The sequence below is a fragment of the Nelusetta ayraudi genome, unplaced genomic scaffold (assembly GCF_046127955.1).
Source record: "Nelusetta ayraudi isolate G7.1 ecotype Tasmania unplaced genomic scaffold, CSIRO-AGI_Nayr_v1 ptg000069l, whole genome shotgun sequence".
Taxonomy (NCBI): Eukaryota; Metazoa; Chordata; class Actinopteri; order Tetraodontiformes; family Monacanthidae; genus Nelusetta; species Nelusetta ayraudi.
The window spans coordinates 3,164,768-3,175,154 of record NW_027466119.1 but is presented as its reverse complement, the minus strand read 5'-3'; the positions used below and the strand labels follow the sequence as shown (position 1 = coordinate 3,175,154).

Genomic DNA, 10,387 nt, shown 5'->3' with positions numbered 1-10,387 from the left:
ACGTTGTCTCTGCAGGAGGTGACCAAGTTTCACGGAGCAAGTTATGGTTGTGTCCCATTCTGTTTCAGGTATGTGTGTGTAACTGGAAGAATGTTACAGTGTATAAAAATGGAGCTTTAGGGAGCAAATTATTGAAATTGCGAATGTCATTTTTTTGTATTTTGTAGAAAAATGTATTTTATTTTTAATATTATTTGTATTGTAGAAACAACAACTACACGATCACTACTTCAGTACAGAGGAAGCCCATGAAGCAGGAGGTGACCAAGTTTCACGGAGCAAGTTATGGTTGTGTCCCATTCTGTTTCAGAGAATAAACTGCTGCTCCACACCTGACTTCTGCAAGTCTTCATTATACAGCAAGCAGGACAGAATAGGAGAGGTCACATTGGTGCCGTGACTCGAGACTCTTTTGTTGTGCTACCAATGCTGCAGAGCGACCCGGGGACTGTTCTGCTGCTGCTGTTCATCTGCGGTCACTGAAGTCGGTCAGATGTGTTGCTTTTGTGCAGTGTTAGACATCAGATAGAGGGTTTATGTACTTTTATTTGATTTTTTTTTTTTTTTTTTTTTCAGTTTCCAGTCTAGGCCTTTTATGGTTTCATCCTTTTGTTTTGTGGTATTGTGTTTTGTTAACTTTTTGGAAAGATGAGTAATGGTCAGCCAGCGGGTGGCACAGGACATTATCTCTCACCTCAGTGCATCTGTCACTACCCCTTTACTCAGTGCTGCCCCTTCACCTGCCCATGCTGATATGCTAGCCAGTTCCCCTTTACATAGTGCTACCCCTCGACCTAGCCATGCAAATGTGTCTGCCACAAATGCTTTTGACGTGTCCCATTTGCAATATGTCCCTCATCGAAAGCTGAAGGAGCCCCCCTGCTTCAGAGGAGACAACCCAGACTCTGTTTCCGTCCAGGAGTGGGAGGAGCTCATGAGGAGTTTCATTAAGAGGGGGAATCTGCAACCTGAGGAACAAGCGGAGGAGATCCTTGTTCATCTTGGTGGCAAAGCAAAGGATGTTGTCAGGTTTGGGACCAGGAACAGTGGTATTAACATCACCTGTAACCCCGATGCCATTTATGGTCTCATGCGGAAGCACTTTGATTCTGTTCCGTGTTCACCACTCCCATTAGCAGACTTTTACACCACTCTTCCTGGGAAGGGTGAGGATGCTGTCACTGGACAGCCCCAGCACTGAGGTGACTCGAATGTTCATAAAGAACTGCCCTTCTACTGAGCTCGCCATGACCTTCAGGTCGAAGACGATAGACAAGTGGACTGCTCGTGAAGTCCAAGACATTCTGAACGAATATCATTCTGAAATGATGTCAGTGAACAGAACTTCCAGAGAAAGGGTGTCAGTGAATGCTCTTGCTGCTGTCTCGCCACCTGCACCACCTGCTGAAGAACAGAGCCCACTGCAGCCACAGGCCACTGACCCTGATGCCCTGAACCGCCTTATTAACATGCTGGAGAAGGTGCTCCTGCAAAGATCTTCCCCAGCTTCAAACAGTCCTGTTCATGGTCCGACTCGACGGCCTGGCCCAAGGCACCCCAGGATCGGTGGGTTGCACTTGGAGGAAATGTCTTCTTCTCCACCATGGACTTGACGTCTGGCTTCTACAATGTGCCACTCCATGAAGAGCACAAAAAATACACAGCTTTCTCTTCACCTTTTGGCCTCCACTAGTACAACAGAATGCCACAAGGTCTGTCCAACAGTCCTGCAACATTCATGCGAATGATGATGTCAATCTTCGGGGATGAAAACTTCACTAGTCTGCTCTGCTATCTTGATGACCTGATGGTCTTTGCCCCAACTGAACAGCAGGCACTTGAGCGTCTAGAGATGGTGTTCTCCCGTCTGAAAAGTCACAAACTCAAACTGGCCCCCAAGAAGTGTCATCTCTTGCGGAGGTCAGTAAGGTTCCTGGGACATGTCATTTGTGGGGACGGGGTGATGAAGGACCCTGACAAGATGAAAGCCATCATGGATGTGGGAGAGGCTGACCTGATGGAGAGTGATGGTGTGACCCCTTCCTGGAGGAAGATTAATTCTTTCCTGGGCCTAATCTTCTACTATCAGCACTTCATAGCTGACTGCTCTGCTAAAGCAAAACCCTTGTACAGACTCCTCTCTGGAAGGCAGGTGCAGCATAAGGCCATGGGAGGCAGGAAGGTGAAAAAGCGATCATCTGCTCCACCAGCGCTTATGGCGAGCGACTGGACTGCTGCATGCAAAGAATCGTTCCAGACCCTGAAGAATGAATTAGCTTGCAATGTCACCTTATCCCACCCCAACTTCAGTGATCCCTTCGTTCTCGCTGTTGATGCGTCGTTTGATGGCATTGGCGCAGTCCTGTCTCAAGTGCCACCAGGTGAGACTGTTGCTCGACCTGTCGCTTTCGCCAGCAAGACACTGTCCCGATCACAAATTAACTATCCAGCGCACAGGTTGGAATTCCTGGCGTTAAAATGGGCCATTTGTGACAAGTTTGGTCATTGTCATTGCCCATTGTCCTACATCTTAACAAAGCCATGTTTGGACGCATGTGAACAAAGATGGGTTGCTAAGCTTGCCGCATTCGATTTCGATCTGAAGTATGTCCCTGGCGTTAAGAACGTTGTCGCTGATGCGCTAAGCCGCGAGCCATTCGTTCAGTCATGTATCAGTCAACGTCTGATGAAAGAGCCCTACGTTGCACTGCTGGACGAAGTTAATGGCGTCGTCAGGGGTACAGTGCAAGATGCCTTCCGGCTGACAACTGCCAAGTTCTTCAAGAAAGGGAACCAAGACCATCCGATTCTGATGCTGAAGCCCTTATTTTATTTTGAAAGGTGACCCGCAGCTATTTTAGGTCGAGAAAAAAAAATGGCCGAAATGTTTGTTTGATGGAAAGCGGGTCAAGCCGGAGTGGTTGGTGAGCCAAAAATTCTGTTGACCTCACGTTGTCTGTGTTGCCTCGACCCAAAAACTCAAGAAGGAAAATAAACGAGTTAAATGGAACCCACGTCTCATCAATAGATGAATGATGTAGTGGTGCTGGTATGACGGACGGACATTGAAGACACCTGAGCGTCAAAGGTAAAGAGCGGCTACATGAATGAAAACTGTGGAACTACACAGTCAATCAACACAATCAACACATTGAACACACAAACACATCACATCCTTCCTTCATTTGGCAGCAGACAATAAAACAGCAGTTGGATCAAAGATGCAGTGGAGTCCGAAGAGACGCCAGTGAAGGATCTCTGATCCAGTGGAGCTCCAAGCTGCAGTGACTTTACACACAACTGAGCATCATGTTGAGTTGAAGCAGCAGATCAGAGCAACACTGTCAGTCACAACAGGACGTGTTGACACTCAGTGGCTGGAACACACTGGAGTGTGAAGCTGCACTGAGGACACTGTAGTGGAGACACTGAGGACCTGGGGCTTCATTTACAAAAACGTACATGGATTTCATCCTGAAACAAAAAAATCTGGATGTTCAAAATGTTGCGAATGCACAAACGCACACCCATTTCCTTTGAGCGTCCCAATCCTTGTGGAATTGATCGCACATGAGCACGAGCCCTGCTCCTCCCTCGGAACACCTCCACATACAAAGCGTTGTCCCCCCTTGTTGGAAATCCAACATGCTGGTGGACTTTTGGAAGGACAGTCTTGAGGTCAGCATGACTAAAATCTCCAGTGAGGATGGTAAAGCTTTTGGGTTTGCTGTCTGTTGATCACTGATGGCCTGGTACAGTTCATTGAGTGCAGCGTTCCTCTCACTGCTGTTGTTGGTGGGAGGGATGTAAACTGCAACTAGCAAAATGGCAGTAAACTGCCAGGGCAGATAGAATGGACGGCACTTTATGATCATCAACTGTGCCAGTGGTGAACAGTGTTTGCATACCACTGCAGTGTCCCGGCACCACGCACCACAGATGTAAACACATGCTGCACCACCGCGGGACTTCCCTCCATTTACATGATGATGGTGATGATGATGATGATGATGATGATGATGATCAGACATTAATGAGTCTTGATTCACTTTCACTGTCTTTAGAATCTCACATGTCGACCACAACTTCTCTCTCTGCTCTCCCTCATCCAGTGAACTGTCAGAGCTTCAGTGTGCATTGGTGTCTTCAGCTCTGCAGTCCAGCCCCTCCCACCTCACACTGCTGGACCTGAGTGAGAACTTCCTGAGGGATCCTGGAGTGAAGCTGCTCTGTGCTGGACTGCAGAGTCCAAACTGCAGACTGGAAGTTCTCAGGTCAGTTCCTGCTTTCTACTGGTGGACAGTGTGTGTCAGCAGATGACAACTGGTGTGTAACGCTGCTCAGTGTGAAGACTTTGAAGCAGATATTAAAGACTCATCTAGACAAAGTGGATGTTGATATTTTCATGTCAACAATCTGCAGCCAGAAAAGACTTTGGATGGTGGAAGAAAGTGTGGAAAATGTCTCCAGTCACTTTGGAGCTCAATGGAAGTTGTTGATTGGTGATGAAGGTCACATGACTGAGCAGAAGATCGTGTGAAGAAATATTAGAGGCAGATTAATAGTGCAGCAGTATTTCTTCATCTTGTCCTTTGAATGTGTTTGACTTGTAACGAGTCTCTGATGACTGAAAACAGCCACAAGCACACAAAGGACTCACTGATTATTTTCCATCTTCACTGCTGATTGGCTGCACACTGACTGACACACTGCTGTTGTTATTGTGTTGACAACCCACTGGCACAATGAGTCGTTTGAGGGAATGACTCAGTGATCCCAACAGCTGCACATCTGGATCATCAACAGGGAGAAATGACTCTGAATATGACATTTACACCATGGAAGAAATCAAATATTGATTCTTTATTCAGGCTGGAGAACTGCTGGTTGACAAAGCTCAGCTGTGATTGGCTGCTCTCAGCTCTGAAGTCCAACCCCTCCCACCTCAGAGAGCTGAACCTGAGTTGGAACGACCTTAAGGATTCATCAGTGAAGGAGCTGAGTGGGGTTTTCTGCAGAGTCCAGACTGTAAACTGGAGACTCTGAGGTCAGTTCACCCTCTTCACTCTACAACTTCTATCACTCTTGTTGTTGTTGTCATGATTTTCACTTCACTGCTGTTGGAAATTCAATTTGCAGACACTTTTTTTTATAATGAATGAAAGGGCGTGTTTTCATTGCCTCACCTCGCCTCGCCATGGTATGGTGTTTGGGTGTTTGCACTGGCCGCTACACAGTTGTAGGGGGCGCTGTTTTGGTACCTCAATCCCCCAGGGTCCGAGCAAGACGAAGCGAGTTTAGTGGTGACGTAGCGACGAGCAGGGCACTGGATTGGCTCCGTGTCCGCGTCGATGTTCCCTGTCAGAGCGGACATCCACGCCAACTCCTTTGACACAGAACTTCCGTGTCAGGTACATTTTACCGTGAATACAAGTAGCTACTATTGGTGTTGTACAAATACATTTATGTGTATACAGTTTTTGAAAACAGCTTTTTCAATACATGTTTACTTTCGTCTTTTGGGGAGAGGCAGGCGAACCGGGAATGCCCTCGACGTCGCGAGTGTGTTCAACCATATTCGCGAAAACGACAAACGGCAAATGGCGAAGCGCTTGGTAAAGAAAACAAATCGAGTTGCTCTTGCGTGAGGCGCGGTAAGCTAGGGAACCCCAGGAGTCTTGAGGAGAGAAGAAATACTGATTCGTCGAGAGGACGTGGCTCTTGGCCGCGAGGAAGCCTCAAACACCGCGGCATATAACAAAGTCGTCCTTGGCTCGCAAGGGCAGCTATTTCAAATAAGGAGGCGTGTTTACTGTCTGTTTTTCTGTTTGTTTGTTTTTAAATAAACGCTATTTCCCGTTGTATCCGTCTCGTGTTTACTTTTGGTGAAAATATGAAGGTTGAACTACACATTTGCTCGCATGGAAAACGAAACAATAAATTATAAATGTTGCTGCATAAATGATCAACTGTGACTTCAGTGAGGGAAAGTGTTCTTTCTTGAACAGAAAAGCAACCACAGACCGAGCAGCAGGTATGAAACAACTTCTACTTTGTCCATCGCTGCGCTGTTGTGTATCGCACAGAAGTGATGCTGGGGAAAACATTGTTTTCATACCACAGTCTCGTAATCACAGAGCCAATGAAAACGCAATCGTACCGAGGCGAACCGTGGTGAGGCGAGGCAATGAAAACACGCCCTAAACTGGGCTTGAAGGTACAGTGGGTAAAATCCTCCCATCTAGTGGTCAGATTGCAGACTGCTTTTGTTGCAGATTCTGAAGTCGACGTTTCACTTTGATGTTCAGAGTGATGACACCCTGGTAAAATTCCATCGTTATAAACTCTCCATCATTTCTTCTCTATTCAGGTTGGAGTACTGCTGGTTGTCAAAGCTCAGCTGTGATTGGCTGCTCTCAGCTCTGAAATCCAACCCCTCCCACCTCAGACACCTTGACCTGAGTCAGAACCAGCTGCAGGATTCATCAGTGAAGGTTCTGAGTGGTTTTCTGCAGAGTCCAGATTGTAAACTGGAGACTCTGAGGTCAGTTCACCCTCTTCACTCTACAACTTCTATCACTCTTGTTGTTGTCGTCATGATTTTCACTTCACTGTTGTTGGAAATTCAATTTGCAGTCACTGGTTTGTGTTTGAAATGAGTGGAACTGGGTTTGAAGCAGGGGTGTCCATTAGGTCAATCGTGTGGAGTCCTCGTCACTTCCAGCAGGTAGAATGGTTCAGGCAGGAACTCAGTGATCTTGGTCATAATGTACGATGTGCTGGATTTTGTTTTTATATGTGCTGGATTTTACAGTCAAAGGTAAATGAAACGAATTGGCTTCTGCACCGCTCAGATCAAATAAAGGAGACATAAAGCAGATTTCATTTTAAATCTGAAACTATAATAATTGTTAAAATCAATGTATACTTCAGATACCTGCATTCTGTATGAGAGCAGACAGGGACAGCAAAAAGAGTTTGGCTGTTGTTTTCTTTAAATACACGCCAAACTACCGTGCTTGTCACGTGAGCCTGCAATCCTGGCGTAAACTGACGGAGACGCCTCACTCACAAAATACGCTTCAAAGTCACGCACAGCAGAAGCACCGGAGATCCTGGGAGATGCTGCTAGCAAAACATCTGCGTTCCACACACACACACACACACACACACACACACACACACACACACACACCGATTGTATAGTAGGTAGATCTTTTTGACTTGGTCATTTTAAAAGTAGCTTGCATGTTGAAAAAGTGTGAGCACCCCTGGTTTAAAGGTACAGAGTGTAAAATCCTGCCATCTGCTGGTCAGATTTCAGATTGCAGCGCTCATTCACTCACCCTCTCTCCTTTGTTGAGTGTCAGATTCTAAAGTGGACATTTGACTTTGATTCTAAACTCTCCATCATTTCTTCTCTATTCAGGTTGTGGAGATGTAGTTTGTTAGAGCTCAGCTGTGATTGGCTGCTCTCAGCTCTGAAGTCCAACCCCTCCCAACTCAGACACCTGGAGCTGAGTTGGAACTGCCTTCTGGATTCAACAGTGAAGGTGCTGAGTGGTTTTCTGCAGAGTCCAGACTGTAAACTGGAGGCTCTGAGGTCAGTTCACCCTCTTCACTCTACAACTGCTGCAGTTATTGTTGTCATGACTTTGAATTGAGTTTGTTGGAATTCACTTTGATTCCATTAGAAATGTGTAAAACTGGTTTTAAATTACACACACACACACACACACACACACACACACACACACACACACACACGTTTGCGGACATACGCACTCATGCACGCACACACACACACACGCGCGCGTGCGCACACCCAACTGTGAATGACACTCTCCATCATTTATTCCGTATTCAGGTTGGAGAGGTGCAGGTTGTCATAGATCTGCTGTGATTGGCTGCTCTCAGCTCTGAAGTCCAACCCCTCCCACCTCAGAGAGCTGGACCTGGCTGAGAACTATCTTCAGGATTCATCAGTTAAGGAGCTGAGTGGTTTTCTGCAGAGTCCAGACTGTAAACTGGAGACTCTGAGGTCAGTTCACCCTCTTCACTCTACAACTTCTATCACTCTTGTTGTTGTCGTCATGATTTGCACTTTACTGCTGTTGGAAATTCAATTTGCAGACACTGGTTTGTGATAGTAATGAATGAAACTGGGCTTGAAGGTACAGTGGGTAAAATCCTCCCATCTAGTGGTCAGATTGCAGATTGCAGATGCTGAAGTGATGACACCCAGGAAACTCCATCATTTATTCTCTGTTCAGGTTGTGGGGCTGCAATTTGTCAGAGCTCAGCTGTGATTGGCTGCTCTCAGCTCTGAAGTCCAATGACTCCCACCTCAGACACCTGGACCTGGGTCAGAACCCCCTGAAGGAGTCATCAGTGAAGGAGCCACTGATGGATCTTGTCTACAGCAGTGACCATCAACTGGAGAGTGAGAGGTTAGTACTGGTTTGGAACCATTGGATGATGGTTCCAGCACCAAAGCCAGTTGATCCCACAGCAGAGGTCCAGTGTTCCCAGTCACAGTGTGAGAGGAGGATGGTGACGTCCAGCTGCTCCTCATTCATCCAACATCTGCTGCCAAACTGCTTCTTCTCTCAGTTCACCACTCAATTATTGATCAGTTCATCTTCATCAGGCCTCAGTATCAGTCCAACACTCCATGGTCACATGACCTTCTGATGTTCCACACTTGACATGTGACTGAGAGTCTGCTTCTTCTCACCAGTCACTCCATCATCTTCATCAACAGTCAACGTCTCTGTGATGATGCGTTCAAGGACCGTGAGTCCTGACTCCTGCTGTCTCTTCTTATCTTTGCAGGTGGTGGTGAGGATGAGGAGACTGAAGAGGAGCGCTCCATCTACTGGTGGCTGACAGAACTACAACCAGTGGAGCCAAACAGCAAGCTGCACGCACCAACACTGTGTGGGCGTGTCACGACCTTTGACCCCAGTGCAGCCTGGTGGCTGGCGGACTGCTTCTCCCTACAAGCTGCTGTGGTTACTGGGAGAGACGTCCCAGAAGCCACTGGTGGAGCTGAATCCTCAGTGGAAGAAGCAGGACTTGGAGCAGCTGCTCAGTGAAGGCAGCAGCAACACAACCACTGCTTCTGCTCTCATCATCCACGGCTGGAACATCTCAGCATGAAGGTTCCACACATCAGCAACACACTGCTCTGCTCTCACTTCAGACTTCTATAACATCTTCATTTTGGAGGTGAAAAATACTTTTCAAGAGACTTTATTTCTGCTTCATGATCTTAAATGAGGAAATCATGTGGAAAAGATAAAGTGATTCACAACACCTGTGATGGGAACTCAAATCATTATTGAATCATAAGTAAGACAAAAGAAGTTTCCCTCAAAATAATTCATGGTTTTGATGCTTGCCAGATGTTTGTGTGGAGATTTCAGAAGGACGTCAATGAATCAGAAGGAAACCAGATCATTTATTTTATGTGATTATGTTATATCATCCAAACTTTATTACAAGCTCAAACATTATATTTCAATGATTCAATATTCTGACAATAAAAGCCATCACAACCTGTGTAACCTTGACCTCAACTGACGTTTCATTTCTGCTGCTTTAACACTTTGATTATATATCTCCTGAAGTCCTACCATGGGGATTCTCTGTATCTGAATAACTTGTGTACTCAAACCTTCTGTAGGCCATACCCACTTCTCCACTAGGTCTCAACATAAACCACATGAATCAATGAAAATAAATCTCACTTTTACAAACAAATCCAATTCAGTTCAAATATAATTTAAATAAAATAAATGATACATTATAATTATTCACCAACAGATAAATCAATGAAAGATATGAGGTGGTTTTCCCTCTCTGGGTCGGTGGGGAGGCCCTGCCTCAGGGGGAGGAGTTCCAGCATCTCGGGGTCTTGTTTAGGACGCCTCCCTGGGGAGGTGTTCCAGGCATGTCCCACCAGGAGGAGACCCTGCTGGAGGGACCAGGTCTCTGGGCTGGACTGGGAAGCCTTGGGGTCCCACTGGAGGAGCTGGAGGAGGTGACTGGGTCCAGGGAAGTCTGGGGGTCTCTGCTGAGGCTGCTGCCCCCGAGACCTGACTCCAGATACGGCAGTAGAAGATGGATGGATGGATGGATGGATGGATGCCAGGTGATAGAACATTTCATAAAAACAGACTCTGCATTATAACTTCTATTACACTCTAAATAACTCACTCCAATATAACTGCACTCGTCCTTCTCTCACATTACATTGGATCACAATGACCAAACACAACAAAGACAATGATCCAACTGTACTGCCACGTCCAGACTCAGTGTAGGTCTGTAGGCCTCTTGGACCTTCATGTGAACCACTGCGTGTTGATTGGAGGTGAAACAT

General features: G+C 46.4%; 1 long non-coding RNA gene across 1 annotated transcript; it reads left to right on the top strand.

The window, feature by feature from the left end:
• Window positions 1-5,032: 5,032 nt before the first annotated feature.
• Window positions 5,033-7,976, top strand: LOC142898602 (uncharacterized). Its single transcript, XR_012928617.1, has 3 exons — window positions 5,033-5,047; window positions 6,371-6,544; window positions 7,868-7,976. It is a non-coding gene; the product is annotated as an uncharacterized LOC142898602 (long non-coding RNA).
• Window positions 7,977-10,387: the final 2,411 nt, after the last annotated feature.